Source organism: Kogia breviceps, chromosome X, assembly GCF_026419965.1.
Source record: "Kogia breviceps isolate mKogBre1 chromosome X, mKogBre1 haplotype 1, whole genome shotgun sequence".
Taxonomy (NCBI): Eukaryota; Metazoa; Chordata; class Mammalia; order Artiodactyla; family Physeteridae; genus Kogia; species Kogia breviceps.
This window is the reverse complement of record NC_081330.1, coordinates 125,499,055-125,521,213: the sequence shown is the minus strand read 5'-3', so window position 1 is coordinate 125,521,213 and position 22,159 is coordinate 125,499,055. Positions and strand designations below refer to the sequence as shown.

The following is a 22,159-nucleotide window of genomic DNA, read 5'->3' as shown; positions in this document are numbered from 1 at the left end:
CCCCTCCCCAAATGTGTTGCTGTCCTCGTTGTTTTTGTCAAAAGCAGTGGTGGTAGTTAATTACACCCCCGAATCTCAGTGGTTTGATACAATAAAACTTTATTTCTTGTTCATATCCCCAGCCAGTGCAGTTTGGATCACGATGGCTCGGCTCCACCCGGTCATTCAGGAAACCAGGCTCCTTCCATCTGGTGGATCAACCTTCCTCTAGATCTGTAGAGATTGGAAGAAAAGAGTGAGGACCTCAAGTGGGAGATTTTCAATTGGTCAGGCTTGGAAACAGCACATTCACTTCTCACATTGCATCAGCCTGACACAGCCATGGCCAATATAAGGAATGCAGGAAAACCGAGCCTCCCTGTTTGCCCAGGAAAGCAGGGGAGAACGGGAATACCCGTGAGTGATAGCAGACTCCGGCATAGCCATGGACGGGAACATTTCAGGAGTACAGATATTGCCAACGCCCAAAGGCAGGAGGAGTGGACTTCACAGCAGGGAATCTGGGTTCCAGTCTGTACTCTGAACTCAGGAATGGTTAGGGGTTCATCCCTCATTTCTTCACCTATAAAAACAAGGGACTCCGCAACTTAGGATGATTTTGAGGGTCAAATGAGCTAGTAGTTGGAAAAACTTCGCAAGTATCATCTTCCTGTTGTATTTTGCAGTCTCTTGCACAGTGCCTATAATCGCCTTTCTGTGATCCCCTCACATAAGCAGTTTCCCATTTCACTGGCAAGAGTAGCACGCCATTAATTCCTTAGGGTGCCCAGCCTCCTGCAAGGAGTTATGTTTCTGATTTGGGGGCGCTAACTACAATACTGAGGGAGTTTTGATATCAACGTCACTTTGAGTTTTTACATTCTCACTGAGAATGGTCTTAAAGATTCTTCACTTTTCTTTAAAAAAATATCTGCAGTTCTTTCCCTCCAATGGCAGTTTGGCCATAACCTGCCAGAGGGTGAAATTTGACTGGTTTTTTTTGGTTCTATTGCCATTTGCATCTTTTTTTCCTGCTATTGCTTACCAGTGTGGAAGACTGGGATTATGGCTTTACATCACATAACTAGGTAATCTACAGCCTGTCAGTAAAATGTAACCTTTGAATCATATGATTCAGAGTTTGGGAAAAGCCAACATGGCTGCCCAAGGTAACTGGACTAGAAACCAGACAGCTTGGCTCATTGGGTGATTGTGGAAAAATGCTTACTTCTTCAGAGGACCTCAGTTTTTCTTCATTAATAAGCTAAAACATAGTCTTCTCCGAACCTCTTTTAAACCTTCTAGCTGTAGCTCTATTCTATATATTGATTGACCAGAAAGGTTGGGAAACAATTTTTTCGAAGTTGGAATAAAAAACTTATGACATTTTTGGCATCCACTCACATCCTTCATAGGTACTGTTTCTAGTTCCTTCACATTATTTTCAATTTAGTGTTAAAAGGTCTGAGTTTTTGTTTGAAAGTACGTCTAAGTAATATCATCATAACTGGTGATTTTGCCCCCTCCTCCTCAGTGGACATTTGCAACGTCTGGAGACGTTTTTGGTTGTCACAGCTGAGGGGGACGCGCTCCTGGCATCTGGTGGGTAGAGGCCAGGGAGGCTGCTCTACCCGCTGCAATGCACACGACAGCCACCATCCCCACCCCCCTAGCAAAGAGTATTAACCAAATGTCAACATTCCTGAGGCTGAGAAACTCTGAATTGAAGACAGAATGTGGAGACTCAACTTATCCAGCTTTGTGCCATTGGGATAAGGGGGATGCACTTTCAGGAGGAAATAGGTATTTGAATCGTCTGTAACCTAGAATTTGGAACAGGTAGATGAGGGGAGTGAGAAAAACGGAGACTAATGAGAAGGTAACCCTAAAACTCAGGCACTTACGTTTGGTAACATTTAATCCCCAAAGTTCTAATGGGCTGGTAGAACGTTCTCTCTGGTGAAATGACTGATTCCTGGATCCTTCAGAAAGAACTTCGAGATGCAAAAATAGCCATGTGCTTGCTATACCTAATATCATTTGCTGGCTTTTTCACTTCAGTTTCATCAGTTTGATGTTTTTATCCCGAGCATTTCTTTCTAATGTCATTCTGATGAGGAATATTAGTTAGCATGCCAAATGCCATTATCATTTTCCAAAATATGCATTTAAAAATACCTTCTTTGGTTTGCCTTGGATGAATTGCTTAATTGAGCTATGTGTCAAATAATTTTCTATTCTCTTAAAACTCTGCGACCATCTGGTTGATTCATAATTCCTGCAAACTGAAATCAGTGCATTAATTTCACTTAAGGAATTGTAAGAGAGGTGAAGTTATAGAGCAGCCCCCATATTGCAGTTAGGTAACTGGTAGGACTAAATGATTCTGATCAAGTTATGTGACAGAGTCATGAACAGGAAAAGTTAATTTGCAGGTTCACCTAATGATTGTTTTACTCTTCAATTTCAGATATACATGCAGAGCTATAGATATGCACACATACATATATATGGGTATATATCTACATATAGATTTATGTGTATATGTGTATATATATCCACATATATATGTATATATAATATGTATGGAAAGAATAATATCTCACAGTCAAAAATTAAGCAACATACTTTTATTGTATTTACTTACGCGTCATTGTTTCCTTTGTAAATCTATGAAGAGGGCCACAAGGTATGACATTGGCAGCGAAGGCAGAATATTTTTTTAAATTTAATTTTAATTTTATATTGGAGTATAGTTGATTTACAATGTTGTGTTAGTTTCAGGTATACAGCAGAGTGATTCAGTTATACATATTATACATATATCCATTCTTTTTCAGATTCTTTTCCCATATAGGTTAATACAGAATCTTGAGTAGAGTTCCCTGTGCTCTACAGTAGGTCCTTATTAGTTATCTATTTTATATATAGTAGCGTGTATCTGTCAATCTCTATCTCCCAATTTATCCCTCCCCCCCTCCCCCCTTGGTAACCATAAGTTTATTTTCTACATCTGTGACTCTATTTCTGTTTTGTAAGTAGGTTCATTTGTACCATTTTTTAGATTCCACATAATAAGCGATATCGTAAGATATTTGTCTTTCTCTGTCTGACTTACTTCACTCAGTATGACAATCTCTAGATCCATCCATGTTGCTGCAAGTGGCATTATTTCATTCTTTTTTATGACTGAGTAATAGTCCATTGTATATATGTACCGTGTCTTACTTAGCCATTCACCTGTCGATGGACATTTAGGTTGCTTCCAGGTCGTGGCTTTTGTGAATAGTGCTGCTGTGAATATAGGGGTGTGTGTATCTTTTCGAATTATGGTTTTCTCTGGATATATGCCCAGGAGTGGGCTTGCTGGATCATATGGAAAGGCAGAACATTCTTACTGGTGAACTCTCAGTAGAGTCTGTAGTTGAGTTAATAGTATTGCGCCAGTGTGAGTCACCTGGTTTGGGCAATATTTTATCGTTAGAGAAGATAGAGTTAGCATTTGGAGCAACTGGATGAAGAGTACATGGGCTCTCTCTGCATTATTGTTGCAATTTCTTGTGAGTATAAAATAAAATGTTTAAAAAAAACAAAGCAACTAGAATGGTCTTCCTGCTTCCAACAGGAAAGAAGTGTAAATAGTTTACCCAAGAAGAGAGCATACCCTCCTTTTTTTGTTGAAAAATGTAGTAATATTCCCATGTATACTGTGTAATTCCTACCACTCAGTTATAAAAACTATTATTTTGCCTCTCTGTAAATTAGTGAGACTATTTTATGGAAATAGTGATTTCTTTTATGTAAACTTTTGGCAACATAAAATATGCCTGCAAAAATCCCAAGTCTACAGCTAGTAAATTTTCAGAAACTGAACACACCTGTGTAACAAGTACCCCGATGAGGAACTGGAATATGACCAACATCCAGAGCCGCTATCACCACCATCATCACCCCATCAAGGGTGCTTTTCCCAATCCCCACTCCTGCCAAAGGTGACAGTATCCTGACTTGTGGTGCCATAGATTAGTTTTGACTGTTCCTCACTTTGGCCTGGTGAAGTTTCCAGTGCCTCACAGTTTCTGCCAGGAGAAAGGTGTAGGCCAGCAGCCACCATCACGCAGGTTTCCATTCTCATGCTGGTGTGAAGAGCCGCTATGGAGCTCTTCTCTAAGCAGCTTACCTGTGCCAGGTGAGCTAAACTAAAGCTGGGCTGGGCACCCCAGATGTTTTTTTTTTTTTTTTTTTTTTTACTTTTGCAACTTAAATTTGTGACTTTGGCTTGTCATTTCAAGATAAAAGCAGGAGCTTTTATTCAGGTGAAAGTGGGAGATTTTGCAGAGTGATCAAAAAGTCTGTACTGCATCTTTTGTCACTAATGAGTTCCTTAGACAAGTGCTTGTCATACTTTGTGAGAATCTGACTCCCCTGGGGATGTCTTTCAAATGCAGATTCTCATGCTTTGAGTGGAGGATTCTGCATCTCTACCATGCTCCCCCCACCCCCCTACTGACACTGTGGGTACAAGGACCACGCTAATGTAGACCTTTTCTTATAACCAGGGGCAGCACTCTGTGGCGGTTGACAACAGGGACGCCGGGGCCAGGTTGCCCAGGTTCATATCCTTGTTCTGCCATATACCTGTGGACTTCAAATAAGTTTCCTATTCTTTCTCTGCCTCAGTTTACACATCTGTCAGGTGGGGAAAATAGTAGTAGAGTTTTGTAAGGATTAAATGACATCATACATGTAAAGCGCTTTAGTGCCTGGCTCACAGTAAGCACTCAAGAAATGTCATCATCATTATTCAATGACTGGGCGTTTGGGAATATTCTCTGTCAACCACGACTTTGAACTTGCAGCCGCTTGGCCTTCTGGGTGTACGTAGTTATATATTGATATTTCTGGGAGAAGTGTTGAGGATAGAGTTCAGTGTTGGCATTTGGATTTCGGTGGGCATCATGAAGGCAGTGACAGCAGAACGTGGCATGAAATAAATGACAGGGGAATGATTGGAATCATTAAAGCAGTGAAAGGATACAGGCTCTTGATGTTTGAGCAGCACCTGATGAAATAAATGACCAAGGTGGTTGTGTTAGGACTTGTAGAAGGGGCAGTCTGTACGACTTTTTATTAATTCATCTTCTCTTTTAAAAAAAAATTTTTTTTATTTAAGTATAGTTTTTCTTTTTATTGGCCACGCTGTGCAGCGTGCGAGATCTTAGTTCCCCGACCAGGAATTGAACCTGGGCCACCGCAGTGAAAGCGCCAAGTCCTAACCACTGGACTGCCAGGGAATTCCCTTATTTAAGTATAGTTGATTTGCAATGTTGTGTTAATTTCTGCTGTACAGCAAAGTTATACATACACACACATATATACACACACATACACATTCTTTTTCATGTGGTTTATCACAGGATATTGAATATAGTTTGCTGTGCTATACAGTAGGTCCTTGTTGTTTATCCATCCTAGATATAATAATATGCATCTATCTTGTCTTTAGATCATCTGTTCTCAAAGTTCAAAGGTTGACCTTTGACCTATTTGAAATCTGTAACAGTTCTGCACTAGTAATGATTAGCTAGCTTGTGGAGAAATAAGTCAAGGTGGAGAATAAATATCATACAGAAGATATTTGTAAAAGAAAATGCAATTATTGTGTGAAACCACAGCTTAATAAAAGGAAAATGACTGTCATTTTAGTTGCCAGTGCTACTGACAAACCCATTTAGTCTTTAAAGGAAATCCAGTCCCTGCCCTCTACCATTTTTGGTCTTGTTCTTCTAGAAACGTACTTTGAAAGCATTAACAAGTAAGTGTCTAAAATTGTTAAAGAAGGTCGCCGTCCATTTTACTCAAGTTGCTTGTATTTTATATTTTCTGCCCAAGTACAGTGTGACTTTTTTTTTAGCACTTACGGTAATTTGGCTTTCAAATCAGACACATTCCGAGACACTAGAAATTTTGCAAGCAGAAAAGTTTACATAGATTTATTTTCCAAATACCAATTGTTCCATGAATAAAAAAATGAAAATGACATACATAATATTTTATGTAAATGCATATGCTATGATATGCTAAGATGATCGTACCCTCTTAGTTTATAGAAGCTTCTGGTTGCTTGTGGTGCCAGTGTCATTAGTGGGGATGGTCTTTTAACAGACGCACACTGTATAGTGCTAGTTATTAAGGATATTTTTCATGATTTGCTCTTTGAGTGTTTGTGTCCTGCTGAGAGCATGAAAGTCTGTGTGCTTCATACATTTCATAAAAAAGAGACTTGTCGTAGAAGTCTCTTTTATGCTTCATATACAGGGAATTACTTTGGGAAGACTTCCTGTTTGTACTGCATTTGCATTTTTGGGTATCAAAAATGCCTGTGATTTAATTTGCCTCCTTGTCTGGAATGTTGCTTTACTGGGTTGTCACTGTCACTTTGTTTTCCTCCACAGAGGTGGCAATATTTCCAGGCTGCTTTGCCATTTCTGTAAATGTACCTACTTCCCTGTTATGGAGCTGTATGACATCACGAGATTTCATTCATATATTCATTCATTTAGTCATTTATTGACTCATTCATTCACTCAAAAAGTGTTATGGGGCTTCCCTGGTGGCGCAGTGGTTGCGAGTCCGCCTGCCGATGCAGGGGACGCGGGTTCGTGCCCCGGTCCGGGAAGATCCCACGTGCCGCGGAGCGGCTGGGCCCGTGAGCCGTGGCCGCCGAGCCTGCGCGTCCGGAGCCTGTGCTCCGCAACGGGAGGGGCCGCGACAGTGAGAGGCCCGCGTACCGCAAAAAAAAAAAAAGTGTTATGGGTCTTTCGTGTACAGAGCGGAGACCTAAGAAGAGCACAGAATGTGGAATCAGTACATTCCCATGGGTTTAGAGGCCGCAAAATGGCCTCTAGAATTTTATTTTTTTAAGAGTGAAAAAAAATAGGCTTAGGTATCTGCTCTTTCCAATTAAAAATTAAAAGAGAGCTAAAATCAGGCAAAGATCCAGGTTTTGTGGAGCCAGAGGCAGTGCATTATGAGAAGCCTCTTTGGGAAGAAGAATGCAAAATGATGAGTACAAATTGCCGGAACCTCACCCAGAGCCCCGGAAGGAACCTTGCAATTAGGGCCCTTAAACTGAGGCGTCATTCGCCTCTCAGTCAATCTGCTTTCAAGTAAAAACAGGCCACTTTACTCTGAACAAATGTGTGCTCATTCTTAACTTCTGTAAAAAAGAGATAGCGGCTAGAACAATAAAGCAAAGGAACAATGTGATTGGGTTTTATCGTTGGCATCAGCGCCAAGCGATCCATTGACTGTGGGCCTCCTTTTGTTTCATGTATTGTCTCAGTAGGGTTTGTTTCTGGAGAGATGGCAGAAGAAGGCAGCAAGGATGGGGCCAGTCAATGGTGCTCCTGACCTCAGTATGGGCCACTGTGCTAGTTCTACTTGGGACACAAAGATGGGCCCTGCTTTTCATGAGCGCGTTCCGGAGATGACACATGCACATAAATAACCGCTGCCCAACATAGGATGCGTTTCTTTTTTTAGAAGGCAGTGAGACATGGTGTTAAAGAAACCCAGAAGAGCTAAGTTTACTGCCAGCTGAGGAAATACGAGCTCTCACAGCAAAGGTAACATTTCAGTGTGATTTTGATTGATGGGTGACATTTGAAGGTGTGGGGACGCAACGAATCGGATTTCAAGCAGAGGACTTGCTGCAAAGCACGGAAGAGGGAAAGGCACGAGGCCAGCTTCCTGTGACAGTAATGCAGACAGTGTGGGAAAGGAGGCCCCGCCGTGGATCGCCGGCAGGGCTAGGTGTAATCTGCCTTTTTGTTGAGTGGGTAGTGCGAAGCCATGGAGAATTTTGAAAGGGGCGTGACAAGGACCTTTGAGGAAGGTTAATTGATAGTATTAGGGTGATTTCGGAGATCAATTTAGCTCAACTTCTCACTTTACAACTTGGGCCCAGAAGGGGCAGCGATGTGTCAAGACTTCAGTGTGAGTTTGGGAGCCAACTTGGGTCTCCAGATGGACAATTGCCCCTTCTTGCAACCAAGACATTATGAGTCAGGATCAATCTCCAGCCCTATAACTTGGATTACAAAAACCTTGTCCCTTCGTACATCAAGGGGCTGGAAAGTGGCAAGATAAAACAGTTTGATGGTTGGCTAAAATATAGGATATTTATTTGACAAAAAATCTATTTTAAGTCCTTTTTATATAAAGTAGCACTGTCCAATAGAAATGAGATAAGAAATTAACATTTTTCTAGTAGCCATATATATTTTACTTACCCGGTAGACTCAAAGCATGATCATCTCAACATGTCATCAATAAAGAAAGTATCATTAATACATTTTACATGTTTTAAAAGTAAGTCTTTTGTAATTGTACAGTTATGACACATCTCTATTTGGACATACCACATTTGTTGTATGAGCTCAATAGCTACCTGGGGCTATTGAACAAAGATGTCAAGCTTTAGACTAAGGTTTAAAAGAGGACCATTTCTGAATTCCTGCTATGGTATTTCATATTCTAATTGGTCTCACTTATGTCTGATCTAGCTAGTATTAGGAATTGCAAGAAATAACGGAGTAAATGTCCCCGAAGTCAGACCTCCTTGTGAAATGTGGAGTCGCACTTTTTGTTCTCTAATTAGAAATCTGGGTGAGGGCACTGCATAGATCTCAAGTCCAAGGCCACTCTTCTCCTTGAGTCACTGGTCTCAAAAGAGTCCATTCTTCCAGGAAGGTGGTGAGTGCCTTTTCTTAATAATTTTTTTCCCACCTGAAGTTCAGGGTTCAACGTTAACAAAAAAGTCCTAAGAAGTACCAAGCCTGTTTTTTGATAGGAAACGCCAGGGATTGATTGTTTTTTTCCAGCCCCTATTTGAGTTTCACCCATTTCAGTTGCTACTGCCGGCCATAGATGCTCCCGGCCACCTGTTCTCTGAATATATTCTTTTCCCAACTGGCGTCCCCATTTGTTTTGATACTGGGGCAAAGCAGATTCTAGCCATCACTCATTTATTAAGCCCATTCAATCCAAAAAGCTTTGTCCACATGCAGCCAGGAAGACAAAGTCAAAGGCATCATTTCCAAATCTAGTTCTAAAATCTCAGAAAAGCTCATCAGTGGATCTAGCTTGTAGCTTAAATCCAAAAGGGATCATTCGGAGGAAGCTTTCCTTCCTCAGTTGTGTTTGGTGCCATGGCACAAACATCGGTCTTGGGCTCTGAGTGCCCCCAGGATAACATTCAGAGTCGCGAGTCTTTGCTCTGAAAATTCCTTCTCTTCCCAGCAGTGCCCAGGGATGGGTCCAGCATTCTTCTTGGTGGACCCAATCTTCTCCTCTACCATCACTTGTGCAGCCACCACCCTGCTGCCATCTCTGCCACCCTGGCTCATGGCAGTGCAACATTTGCCACCTTCCCACTGACCTGTGTGCTCTTGCTGCTCTCTTTCAAGCATAGAAGGCTGTCTGCTTTTAGGGATCACAGTGAGTTTTAGGCTTTCAAAGAGACTGACTTTGTTCTTTCTTTCTTAAAGACCACCTTGGATGGGCTCGTGTTAGCCATGCCTGACAGTTCCTTTCAAGCCAGTTGAGGCAAGTTCCCTCGGGGCTGAGACAGGGGACTTCTTGCCTTGCATGTCCTCTGACAAATGTGTTCCTTTTCGCAACCCTCTTCTCTTCCATATGAGGTCCCAGCTCACCCCAGGCCTGGTCCAACATACCCAGGGATTTCACTGCTCCGAATCTCAACATCCTGGGGGAATCAACCATGCTCACCCTTTGCTCCAAGAGCTTCCCAGGTGCAGAGGTGGCATGCTTCTCCGTGCAGGCTGGGGAGTCTGCAGAAGAGTGGGAGGACCAGAACCAGACTGCTCTCTGTGACTCAGTTTCCCCAGTTATGAAATGGGAACGGCAACATGACTTAGCTCATAGGGTTGTCTGGAAGATGGAACGAGTTTGCAGATGTAAAACACACCTGTGGCTTCGTGATTTAGCATGCACACGCACACATACGCATCTACCCTTGAATCTCAGACACATGAGCACACAGCCTTGCAGTGAAAAATCGCCTGAATAGTCAGGCTGCAAGTCTAAGCTTTTGCTACCAGTGCAAGCTTTTGCTACCAGTGCTTCATATTTAGTAAAACTCCTTTAAAAAAAAAAAAGATACTAAAACGAAGTTTAAGAGAAGATAAAAGCAAAGCTGTCCAAGGGAACACGTCTCTAGTATAAATATTGAACCGGAAGTGGCTTGGAGGTGGAGACGCGGGTTATTTCTTAAAAGGAGTGGTCAGGGAAGGAGGGGTTTGGGCTTCAGTTCTTTGGTCTTGAACACCTCCTGGAACCTGAAAGCCCCCCTGTGCCATTCCCCGGCAGTCAGGGCTCCCCCTACTGGTACATATTCATGGCCTCCTGTTCGATCCAGAGAGTTAATCCACGGCAAAAGTTGACTTGCTTCCTTGGAGCCAGAGGAGGCACGGGGATGGTGACTGCTCACAGAGCTTAAAGCCCCAACATCGTAGGGGGAGCAAAAGCACCAGGCTGCTGATGGGGGGAATCCTCCCATGCTACTGACCAGGGGATTTGGAGCCGCTGTCTGGGGTCTTCTTTCCGCAGGTCATAGCTTTCCCACTTACTACCTGTGACTTCAGACAAGAGACACATCTTTATGTTTCTGTCTGTCCACCTCAAAGTGGAGACTCAGATAGCAGACTTTTGGGGCTGCTGACACTGCCATCACCAGAGGCAGTGTCATCGTCATCCTCTCATTGTCATTGGCCGCCCTGTCTCTGATGATGAGCCCATCTGCTTTCCGGTCTCTGGCTCCTTTCCCTAAGAGGATAGATACTACGCCCTGATGCTGTTCCCCGAGGGTCCTCTCTCTCAAATCATACCAATATTTTCCTAGCTTCTGTCTTCCATTCCTTGAAGAAAGCAAACAAACAAACAAACAAAGAAGCCCCAAGCGTTATTAGGGAAAAAGCAAACAAAACAAGGCAAAACAAAAAGCCAGCAGCTGCCTCTCTCTTCTTTTGCCTGGTGAGTGCTGCTCACCCAGCCCGGGTGGCGGGGAGGTTTGGGTGATGGGAGGCCAACTTCTCTCCTCAGTAGAAGGTTCCACATAAAGTTAGGGTGAAATACAATTTTCTATCTTTGGGAATTTCATTTCCCAAACCAAGGGAGTATACCAAAGAAGACAAAATCTGCCATGATCATCATGAATTACATTTTCAAATCTAAGAATTCCAAGCCAGTTGAATATTAAAAAAAAATTTTTTTTCCAGTCCAGCAGCCTTTTAATTTGTTTATTTTATTATCAGGAATGGGATTTATTCTGTGAAGGACATTGTGCTTTGCAGATGTTATCTTATTTAATTGCCATCACAATCTGGTGAGGTAGCTATTAATTTTTTCACTGGGTTACTAGAAAATTGGGATTCAAAGATGTTAAGTAACGTTCCTGAGTTAGCAGTAGACCCAGGATTTGAATCTGAGTTCATGAGATTCCTAAGCCCATGATCTAGATCTGAGTTTCTCTCTATACCGACCCTTTATGTATCCACGAATTCTTTTCTTTTTAAAAAATCTATTTATTTTTATTTTATTTTTGGCTGCGTTGGGTCTTCATTGGTGCACACGGACTTTCTCTAGTTGGGGCGAGCGGGGGCTACTCTTCGTTGCGGTGCGCGGGCTTCTCATTGCGGTGGCTTCTCTTGTTGTGGAGCACGGGCTCTAGAGCACAGGTTCAGTAGTTGTGGCACGCGGGCTCAGTAGTTGTGGTGCATGGGCTTAGTCGCTCCGCGGCATGTGGGATCTTCCCGGACCAGGGCTCAAACCCATGTCCCCTGCACTGGCAGGCGGATTCTTAACCACTGCGCCACCAGGGAAGTCCCCACAAATTCTATAGTATGACTAATATGTATCTGTTACCTGGGAATCAGGTATTAATGGACTATTGATACACATATGATCATAGGTTAAGAGGCCCAGGGGATCGCTATGCTATCCTTTAATTGGGATTCTCAGTATTTTTAAAACAAATGAACTCAGATTTTACCAACTTGGAATTTATGCCTGTCCTAACTGTATCTGATATTTCTCCCTTTGTGAAGCCCCTCACCTTCCCCTGACCCACAGATGTTCCTTGCTGCCTGCCAAAGCGCCCGTAGGAAGTTACAGATCTTCAAAAACTGGAGGTCCAGGCCCAGGTGTGGGGCTTAGGGCAGGAAGCCAGCTCTTGCTACCCCATCAGGCAGGCACAGGGCTAAGGACCTCAGTTATTTTCATTCTTTTAAACACTGAAGAAAAACACTGAACTTTTAGATGAAAGGAAATGGTTTAATGTATAATATTAATATAATTGATGTCTTTCTACCAGTGTAGTTGTAAAATAAAAGTTTTAATATATATATTTTTTATGGATGAAGGGATGTACAGAGTCAAAAGTGCCTTGGGCGCAGTGGAAGCATCATGTGGCACGGGGCAACTCACACCAAAGCCTGAAGCAAAACCTTTAACCTTAGCAAAGCCAGTTGTATTATTTTGAATGCTTATGGGCATTTGAACTGTCCTGGAACTGGGCTTGGAGGAGCTCAGGAGAACACCCATATAGTGATAACAGCATCAATTTGCCATCTGCCAAACCAAGGAAAGTAGAATCACCTATGAGGAGAGGGGGGCAACCTTGTTTGAGTTACCTTTAGGGTCTACAACAGCTTGCTCTGAGCTTGACCACTTGGCCACACAAACTCTATACCAAAGTACCGCAAGGCAAATAGATGCCTGTCATCAAGACAAGTCTACAGTGCGGGTCTAGAAATCTCCAAATAGGTCTATATTATAGGTCTATTACAGTGTCTATAATGGTGCTGTTCAGTACCGTGCTGTTCAGTATGAAGCCATTAGCCACAGGTGGCTATTAAAATTGAAATTTAGTTAATTAAAATTGATCAGAATCAAAAACTGTTCCTCAGCTTCGCTGGCCACATTTCAATAGCCACATGTGGCCAGGGGCTCCCTATTGGACACTGCAGATATAGAACATATCCATTGCTGGAGAAAGTTCCATTAGACAGTGCTCGTCTATGCTGTATGCACAACTTGTTTACTATTATTGGCTTTGTGGTTTCCCAAGAGCAAAATCTTCCACAGACCCCCACAGAGAAGAACTCTGGGATTTTCAAATCTTGATTCTGTTGGTGGCAACGCTGGTCTTGCAATGTTCCATCTGTTGCTGTGAGAATCCAGTGTTTAGGGAGGCCAAGTAGAGAACCAAGTGGGCGCGCCTGCTTTAATGAAAAGATGGGAATGATTTGCAATCAATTCCGTCATTACTTCTAAGTGAGTGTTTCTCAAGTTCTTGAGATCAGTTTGTTCTCGTGGACGAATTAAGCATGCCTTCAAAAATCTCGTTTGTGCCTTTAAACTGATGAGCACCCTCTTCCTGATGCAGAGATAAATTTCAGCTCCGACAAGGTCAGCCGACGACACATGCTAAATTGGTGAGCTCTTAATTAATGAGGTTTTAGTAGAACTATCATTTTCTCTAGTAAACATTTCGTTTCAGTTGCGTTTCCAGAATTTGAGTTGCCTGAGTGACTAATTAACATACAAGAGACTTTGAATTCCTCTGTAACTGTGTGAATGATTTCCCTTTTTCCCTTTGCTGGTATTTGTTCTCGCGTTCATTTCCCAGACTGGCCCAGAGAAGCAAAGAATAACACCCTAGGCAGGCCCATAAGATCACGTATAATATTAGGGACTCTTGTTCTTGATATTTCCTTAACATAAATTTAAGAAATTCTGAAAAATCTCTGTTTGCATGGAAACAGATGATAAGTAACCTTTCATTATACCACTGCAGATTTCCCGACACTGTTTTGAGTTACCCTATAGTTCCAGGAGCTGTAATAACAGGTCTTCAGAGAGAATTTAAAAACCTATGGAGAATGAGTGTGGGAAACACTCACATGACTGTAATAAAGTTTCTGATAAGTACTTGAGTCCATAAATCTATTCAAGATGTTCTTGTTCAGCATTTCCCATTTATCTGGTTATAGATCCACCCCTTTTAAAAGTCCCTGAACGGTATGTTAGTGTTGCTTCTTGAAACCTTGGGCAGATACAGTGTGGGCCTCGATATGAACTCATGAACTGCCCCTCATTCTGGTTACTGGCTCTCTTTGAAGTAGGAGCCTCTAGTTGGGAATCTTTGTTTTATAGAAAACATTCCTTCTGCAAGGTACCCTGGGTGCCAGGCGGATCACCTGACTGCCCCTTCCCCTTACGCCTTCTGTCACCAGACACTCCTTATGTTCCCCGAGTAGTATCTCCACCCAAACTGTTTCATAGTGCTACTGCTTGAGCATCATGGTGGGGTTTTGGTGCGCCTATCTTAGATGACTGTGTTAGTACAGAGATATACAACTTAAGTTCCCAGTGGTACCCAAAGGAAGAAATGAGAAAGCTCTACTACGTTGGAAAAATTATACTTCTTACTTTCCAAATTCATCCTATCATTTCAATTTTGGGCTGAATTTTCTTGCCTTATTCCTTTAGGATTTTTCTCTGCCAAGACGCAGCATCTTCAGTTCATGCCAGGCCAGCCTTCTCTTGGTGATGAATGTGCAGTGATTCGAGATAGAATATGTTATACTGTATCATTTGGCTTGGAAAAGTGTTAGTCCCTAACTGAATTGAGTAGTAACACTATTTGTTCCTCCTTTTAAAATGAGTGCGTTGGGGGCTTCCCTGGTGGCGCAGTGGTTGAGAATCCGCCTGCCGATGCAGGGGACACGGGTTCGTGCCCTGGTCCGAGAAGATCCCACATGCCGCGGAGCGGCTGGGCCCGTGAGCCGTGGCCACTGAGCCTGCGCGTCCGGAGCCTGTGCTCCGCAACGGGAGAGGCCACAACAGTGAGAGGCCCGCGTACCACCAAAAAAAAAAAAAAAAAGAGAGAGCGTTGGGACTTCCCTGGTGGTCCAGTGGTAAAGAATCCGCCTTCCAATGCAAGGGACACGGGTTCGGTCCCTGGTCGGGGAACTAAGATCCCATATGCCGTGGGGCAACTAAGCCTGCGCGCCACAATTACTGAGCTCACGTGCCTCAACGAGAGAGCCCACATGCCGCAAACTACAGAGCGCGCGTGCCCTGGACCCCACATGCCACAACTACAGAGCCCACACGCCCTGGAGCCCGCACACCACAACTGAAGAGAGGAAACCTGCGCACCACAACTAGAGAGAAGTCCGTGTACCGCTGCAACTAGCCAGAAGCCTGCATGCCGCAACGCAGAGCCCGCGCACTGCAACAACAGATCTTGCTGTGCCTCAGTGAAGATGTCACATCCCACAACTAAGACCCAAAACAGCCAATCAGTCAATCGAGTGCATTGGTCATTCATTATTTATTAAAGACTTTTCTTCACACATATTCGAATTTGGCTCTGAAACTTAGTTGAGGCACAGGCACGTGGATGTTCACCGTGGTGCCTGGTTTCTGACTTTGGTGTCAAGAGAACAGTGTCTCTCTGGCTGTGTGTATATAGTAGAGCTATATATATATTTTCAGATTCTTTTCCATTATAGGATATTACAAGATACTGAATATGGTTGCCTGTGCTATACAGTAGGTCCTTTTTGTGTATCTATTTTATATATAGTAGTGTATTTCTTAATCCCAAACTCGTAGTGTATCCCTCACCACCCTTTCCCCTTTGGTAACCATAAGCTTGTTTTCTATGTCTATTATCTGTTTCTGTTTTGTAGATAAGTTCATTAGTGTCATATTGTAGATTCCACATGTAAGGGATATCATATGGTATTTGTCTTTGTCTGACTTACTTCACTTAGTATGATCATCTCTAGGTCCATCCATGCTGCTGCAAATGGCATTGTTTGGAATTGAATCTTTTTATGTTTACATTGTATTCGAACCTCTAGACCTATGTAGTCCAATACAATAGTTAGTAGCCCACGTGTAGCTATAGCTATTGAAATGATATTTTAATTAATAACACTAGCCACATCCCAATGCTTAAAATCACATGTATCTAATGACGATCATACTGGATAATGCAGCTAGAACATTTCCATCCTTGCTAGCATTTCTATTGGAAAGTACTACTCTAGATACTTGCCAGTCTTGCCTTTTTTGTTGTCTTGGAATATTTGGGGTGTACGGTGAGTCTCCTTAGGTAAGGACTTAAAGTGGTGAAGGGTATTTCTGGCCCAGCTCACAATGGCTTCCAAGCCTACAGTGCATGGGTTCTAATGTTGGTGCGGATGCAGAAGAAAATCCTCAACCCATAAGAAGGCTCAGGTTAATACTGAGCAAGTCCAATGTATTCTTGCAGGTGTGGGAGCCTTAGGCCCAGACCCACGGTGACACCCAGATAAATACAGCATTTCCCAAGAGGTGTCTCAAAGGTATCTGCACACCAGGATCCTGGTGAGGAAGCCCCACCATTCGTTTGGGTAGTGTAGGGTGAGGAGGCCAGAGTCAACACTGCCATATGTATGGGGGCAGTTCTGTTTTGGGGGTTTTGTTTGTTTGTTTAATTTTAATATCTTTATTGGAGTATACTTGCTTTACAATGGTGTGTTAGTTTCTGATTTACAACAAGGTGAATCAGTTATACATATACATATGTTCCCATATCTCTTCCCACTTGTGTCTCCCTCCCTCCCACCCTCCCTATCTCACCCCTCTAGGTGATCACAAAGCACTGAGCTGATCTCCCTGTGCTAAGCGGCTGCTTCCCACTAGCTATCTGTTTTACATTTGGTAGTGTATATATGTCCATGCCACTCTCTCACTTTGTCACAACTTACCCTTCCCCCTCCCTGTATCCTCAAGTCCATGCTCTAGTAGGTCTGTGTCTTTATTCCCGTCTTGCCCCTAGGTTCTTCATGATCTTTTTTTTTTCTTCCTTAGATTCCATATATATGTGTTAGCATACGGTATTTGTTTTTCTCTTTCTGGCTTACCTCACTCTGTATGACAGACTCTAGGTCCATCCACCTCACTACAAATAACTCAATTTCGTTTCTTTTTATGGCTGAGTAATATTCCACTGTATATATGTGCCACTTCTTCTTTATCCATTCATCTGTCAATGGACACTTAGGTTGCTTCCATGTCCTGACTATTGTAAATGGAGCTGCAATGAACATTGTGGTACATGACTCTTTTTGAATTATGGTTTTCCCAGGGTATGTGCCCAGTAGTGGGATTGCTGGGTCATATGGTAGTTCTACTTTTAGTTTTTTAAGGAACCTCTGTACTGTTCTCCATAGTGGCTGTATCAATTTACATTCCCACCAACAGTGCAAGAGGGTTCCCTTTTCTCCACACCCTCTCCGGCATTTACTGTTTGCAGATTTTTTCATGATGGCCATTCTGACAGGTGTGAGGTGATACCTCATTGTAGTTTTGATTTGCATATTCCTAATGATTAGTGATGTTGAGCATCCTTTCATGTGTTTGTTGGCAGTCTGTATATCTTCTTTGGAGAAATGTCTCTTTAGGTCTTCTGCCCATTTTTGGATTGGGCTGTTTGTTTTTTTGATATTGAGCAGTTTGAGCTACTTGTATATTTTGGAGATTAATCCTTTGTCCGTTGCTTTGTTTGCAAATATTTTCTTCCATTCTGAGGGTTGTCTTTTCATCTTGTTTATGATTTCCTTTGCTGTGAAAAACCTTTTAAGTTTCATTAGGTCCCATTTGTTTATTTTTGCTTTTATTTCCCTTTCTCTAGGAGATGGGTCAAAAAGGATCTTACTGTAATTTATGTCACAGAGTGTTCTGCCTATATTTTCATCTAAGAGTTTTCTAGTGTCTGGCCTTACATTTAGGTCTTTAATCCATTTTGAGTTTATTTTTGCAGATGGTGTTAGGGAGTGTTCTAATTTCATTCTTTTATATGTAGCTGTCCAGTTTTCCCAGTACAACTTATTGAAGAGGCTGTCCTTTCTCCATTGTATATTCTTGCCTTCTTTATCAAAGATAAGGTGACCGTATGTGCATAGGTTTATCTCTGGGCTTTCTATCCTGTTTCATTGATCTATATTTCTGGTTTGGTGCCAGTACCATACTGTCTTGATTACTGTCACTTTGTAATATAGTTGCTAGTAGTAATCTCTCACGATCCTTTGTATTTCTGCAGTATCAGTTGTCACTTCCCCTTTTTCATCTCTAAATCTATTGATTTGAGCCTTCTCCCTTTTTTTCTTGATGAGTGTAGCTAATGGTTTATCAATTTTGTTTATCTTCTCACAGAGCCAGCTTTTAGTTTTATTGATCTTCGCTATTGTTTCCTTCATTTCTTCTTCATTTATTTCTGATCTTATCTTTATGATTTCTTTCCTTCTGCTAACTTTGCATTCCTTTTGTTCTTTCTCTAATTGCTTTAGGTGTAAGTTTAGGTTGTTTATTTGAGATGTTTCTTGTTTCTTGAGGTAGGATTGTATTGCTGTAAACTTCCCTCTTAGAACTAATTTTGCTGCATCCCATAGGTTTTGGGTCGTTGTGTTTTCATTGTCATTTGTTTCTAGGTATTTTTTGATTTCCTCTTTGATTTCTTCAGTGATCTCTTGGTTATTTAGTCATGTATTGGTTAGCCTCCATTTGTTTGTATTTTTTACAGATTTTTTTCCTGTAATTGATATCTAGTCTCAGCGCTGTGGTTGGAAAAGATACTTGATAAAATTTCAATTTTCTTAAATTTACCAAGGCTTGATTTGTGACCCAAGACATGATCTATCCTGGAGAATGTTCCATGAACACTTGAGAAGAAAGTGAATTCTGTTGTTTTTGGATGGAATGTCCTATAAATATCAAGTAAATCCATCTTGTATAATGTTTCATTTAAAGCTTGTGTTTCCTTATTTATTTTCATTTTGGATAATCTGTCCATTGGTGAAAGTGGGGTGTTAATGTCCCCTACTATGATTGTGTTACTGTCGATTTCCCCTTTTATGGCTCTTAGCATTTGCCTTGTGTATTGAGGTGCTCCTATGTTGGGTGCATAAATATTTACAATTGTTTTATCTTCTTCTTGGATTGATCCCTTGATCATTATATAGTGTCCTTCTTTGTCTCTTGTAATAGTCTTATTTTTATCTGATATGAGAATTGCTACTCCAGCTTTCTTTTGATTTCCATTTGCATGGAATACCTTTTTCCATCCCCTCATGTTCAGTCTGTATGTCTCCCTAGGTCTGAAGTGGGTCTCTGGTAGACAGCATATATACAGGTCTGGGTTTTGTATCCATTCAGCCAGTCTGTGTCTTTTTTTTTTTTTTTTGCAGTATGTGGGCCTCTCACTGCTGTGGCCTCTCCCGCTGCGGAGCACAGGCTCCAGATGTGCAGGCTCAGCAGCCATGGCTCACGGGCCCAGCCGCTCCGTGGCATGTGGGATCCTCCCAGACCGGAGCACGAACCCATGTGCCCTGCATCGGCAGGCGGACTCCCAAGCACTGCGCCACCAGGGAAGCCCCAGTCTGTGTCTTTTTGTGGGAGCATTTAATCCATTTACATTTAAGGTAGTTATCAATATGTATGTTCCTATTACCATTTTCTTAATTGTTTTGGGTTTGTTATTGTAGGTCTTTTCCTTCTCCTGTGTTTCCTGCCTAGAGAAGTTCCTTTAGCATTTGTTGTAAAGCTGGTTTTGTGGTGCTGAATTCTCTTAGCTTTTGCTTGTCTGTAACAGTTTTAATTTCTCCGTCGAATCTGAATGAGATACTTGCTGGGTAGAGTAATCTTGGTTGTAGGTTTTTCCCTTTCATCACCTTAAATATGTCCTGCCATACCCTTCTGGCTTGCAGAGTTTCTGCTAAAAGTTCAGCTGTTAACCTTATGGGGATTCCCTTGTATGTTCTTTGTTGCTTTTCCCTTGCTGCTTTTAGTGTTTTTTATTTGTATTTAATTTTTGATAATTTGATTAATATGTGTCTTGGCATGTTTCTCTTTGGATTTAGCCTGAATGGGACTCTCCGTGCTTCCTGGACTTGATTGACTATTTCTTTTCCCATATTAGGGGAGTTTTCAACTATAATCTCTTCAAGTATTTTCTCAGACCCTTTCTTTTTCTCTTCTTCTTCTGATACCCCTATAATTCGAATGTTGGTGTATTTACTGTTGTCCCAGAGGTCTCTGAGACTGCCCGCCATTGTTTTCATTCTTTTTTCTTTATTCTGCTCTGCAGTAGTTATTTCCGCTATTTTATCTTCCAGGTCACTTATCTGTTCTTCTGCCTCAGTTATTCTGCTATTGATTCCATCTAGAGAATTTTTAATTTCATTTATTGTGTTGTTCATCATTGTTTGTTTGCTCTTTAGTTCTTCTTGGTCCTTGTTAAACGTTTCTTGTATTTTCTCCATTCTATTTCCAGGATTTTGGATTATCTTTAGTATCATTACTCTGAATTCTTTTTCAAGTAGACTGCCTATTTCCTCTTCATTTGTTTGGCCTGGTGGGTTTTTACTTGCTCCTTCATCTGCTGCGTATTTTTGTGTCTTCTCATTTTGCTTAAGTTACTTTTTGGGGGGTCTCCTTTTCTCAGTTGCGGGTTCATAGTTCCCGTTGTTTATGGTGTCTGCCCCCAGTGGGTAAGGTTGGTTCAGTGCATTCTGTAGGCTTCCTGGTAGAGGGGACTGTTGCTTGTGTTCTGGTGGATGAAGCTGGATCTTGTCTTTCTGGTGGGCAGGACCACGTCTGGTGGTGTGTTTTGGGGTGTCTGTGAACTTAGTATGATTTTAGGCAGCCTCTCTGCTAATGGGTGAGGTTGTGTTCCTGTCTTGATAGTTGTTTGGCATGGGGTGTCCAGCATTGGAGCTTGCTGGTCGTTGAGTGGAGCTGGGTCTTAGCATTGAGATGGAGATCTCTGGGAGAGCTCTTGCTGATTGATATTACATGAGGCCCCAAGGTCTCTGGTGGACCAATGTCCTGAACTTGGCTCTCCCACCTGAGAAGCTCAGGTCTGACACCTGGCCAGAACACCAAGAGCTTGTCAAGCACACGGTGTGCTTTTGACCAAAGATACTTCTATTATTCTTCCTGAGATATCATCTCTACATTTCCAACTTCCTGGTTTCTTTTCTTTGAGTATTTTCTCATTTACAGGATCATTCTTGGAGAGGGAGGTGACTAGTCATCCAAAGAAAGATGGAGTTTCTGCTAGTGTTGGAGGGTCTCCTGCAGAGGTGGGGAGGTGGCTGTGGCTTACCGTGGGGACAAGGACACTGGCAGAACTGCAATTCTGTTTTTAAACAGGGAAGGAACTTTATCCAGAGCCAACCATCTTGAGTAGCCATGGTCCTCCAAGTTCAAAGTTCTCTCCCCCACAGCAGCGTGGGAAAGGCCCAGACCTGGAGGTTGCCTGTTGTAGTCACCAAAAAGCAGTTCCTCCCTCAGAGAAATTAAGTGGATTTCTGTGTTAGCATCAGCAAGATAGAGCTATCAGATACTTGCTTCATGTTGTATAGGAGCAGAGGTGACGGAAGAATTTACTGCCTGACTAATTTTATCTGATCCTCACTCCAGAGAGTACTCTGGTGATAGCTTTATTTTGTTTATGGTACCCAAAGGTAGAAGAAAGAGGCCAGGTTATGAAATCAAAAAGCCATGTGCTTAATTTGTAGCTTTGCCAATTCACCAAGTATTAACCATTGATTAAATTCACCAAACCTCATTTCCTCCCGTCTAAGTGGGAATGAAATTTTAAACTCTTTTAAACGTGGCTAATAATGTAAGTACGGTGCTGGTAGTATCTTACTTTGTCATTGCTTTTCAGTTGAGCAGGAAAGACACTTGTAGATATTGACGAGTATTCATTTTAGGAGCAGTAAAACATTTCACATATATGGCACTTTTGGAAAAGGCAATAATGAGAAGTACAGGCACAAGATTTTTCTTAATGTTATGTAGTACCCATATACTATATTTCTATCAATCAAGTTATTTGAAAACATAGTTACATGGTGGAGCTAGCAAGAAGTATGTGTACCTGTATATTGCTCTGTTTAATATCATCCTTTTTGATATTTCCCATTCCAATTTCTACCACCCACTACACACATACATACGAATAGATGACCTTATATTTCACAGAGAAGTAGAGGTAATATTCAGAACATTCCCTAAACACCTCAGGATGGACTCC

At 42.0% G+C, this 22,159-nt stretch overlaps 1 protein-coding gene across 8 annotated transcripts in view; it reads left to right on the top strand.

The window, feature by feature from the left end:
* The window catches only part of FRMPD4 (FERM and PDZ domain containing 4), a 539,580-nt gene that overhangs the window by 131,238 nt on the left and 386,183 nt on the right, over positions 1 to 22,159 (top strand). The window contains exon 1 of one of the 8 annotated variants that reach the window (XM_067023532.1): positions 7,547 to 7,607. The exons of the other annotated variants lie outside the window; for them this stretch is intronic. The gene's annotated coding sequence lies outside the window, so the exon portion shown is untranslated. Of the gene's footprint in view, positions 1 to 7,546; positions 7,608 to 22,159 lie in introns of those variants that run through there. 8 annotated transcript variants of the gene reach the window in all.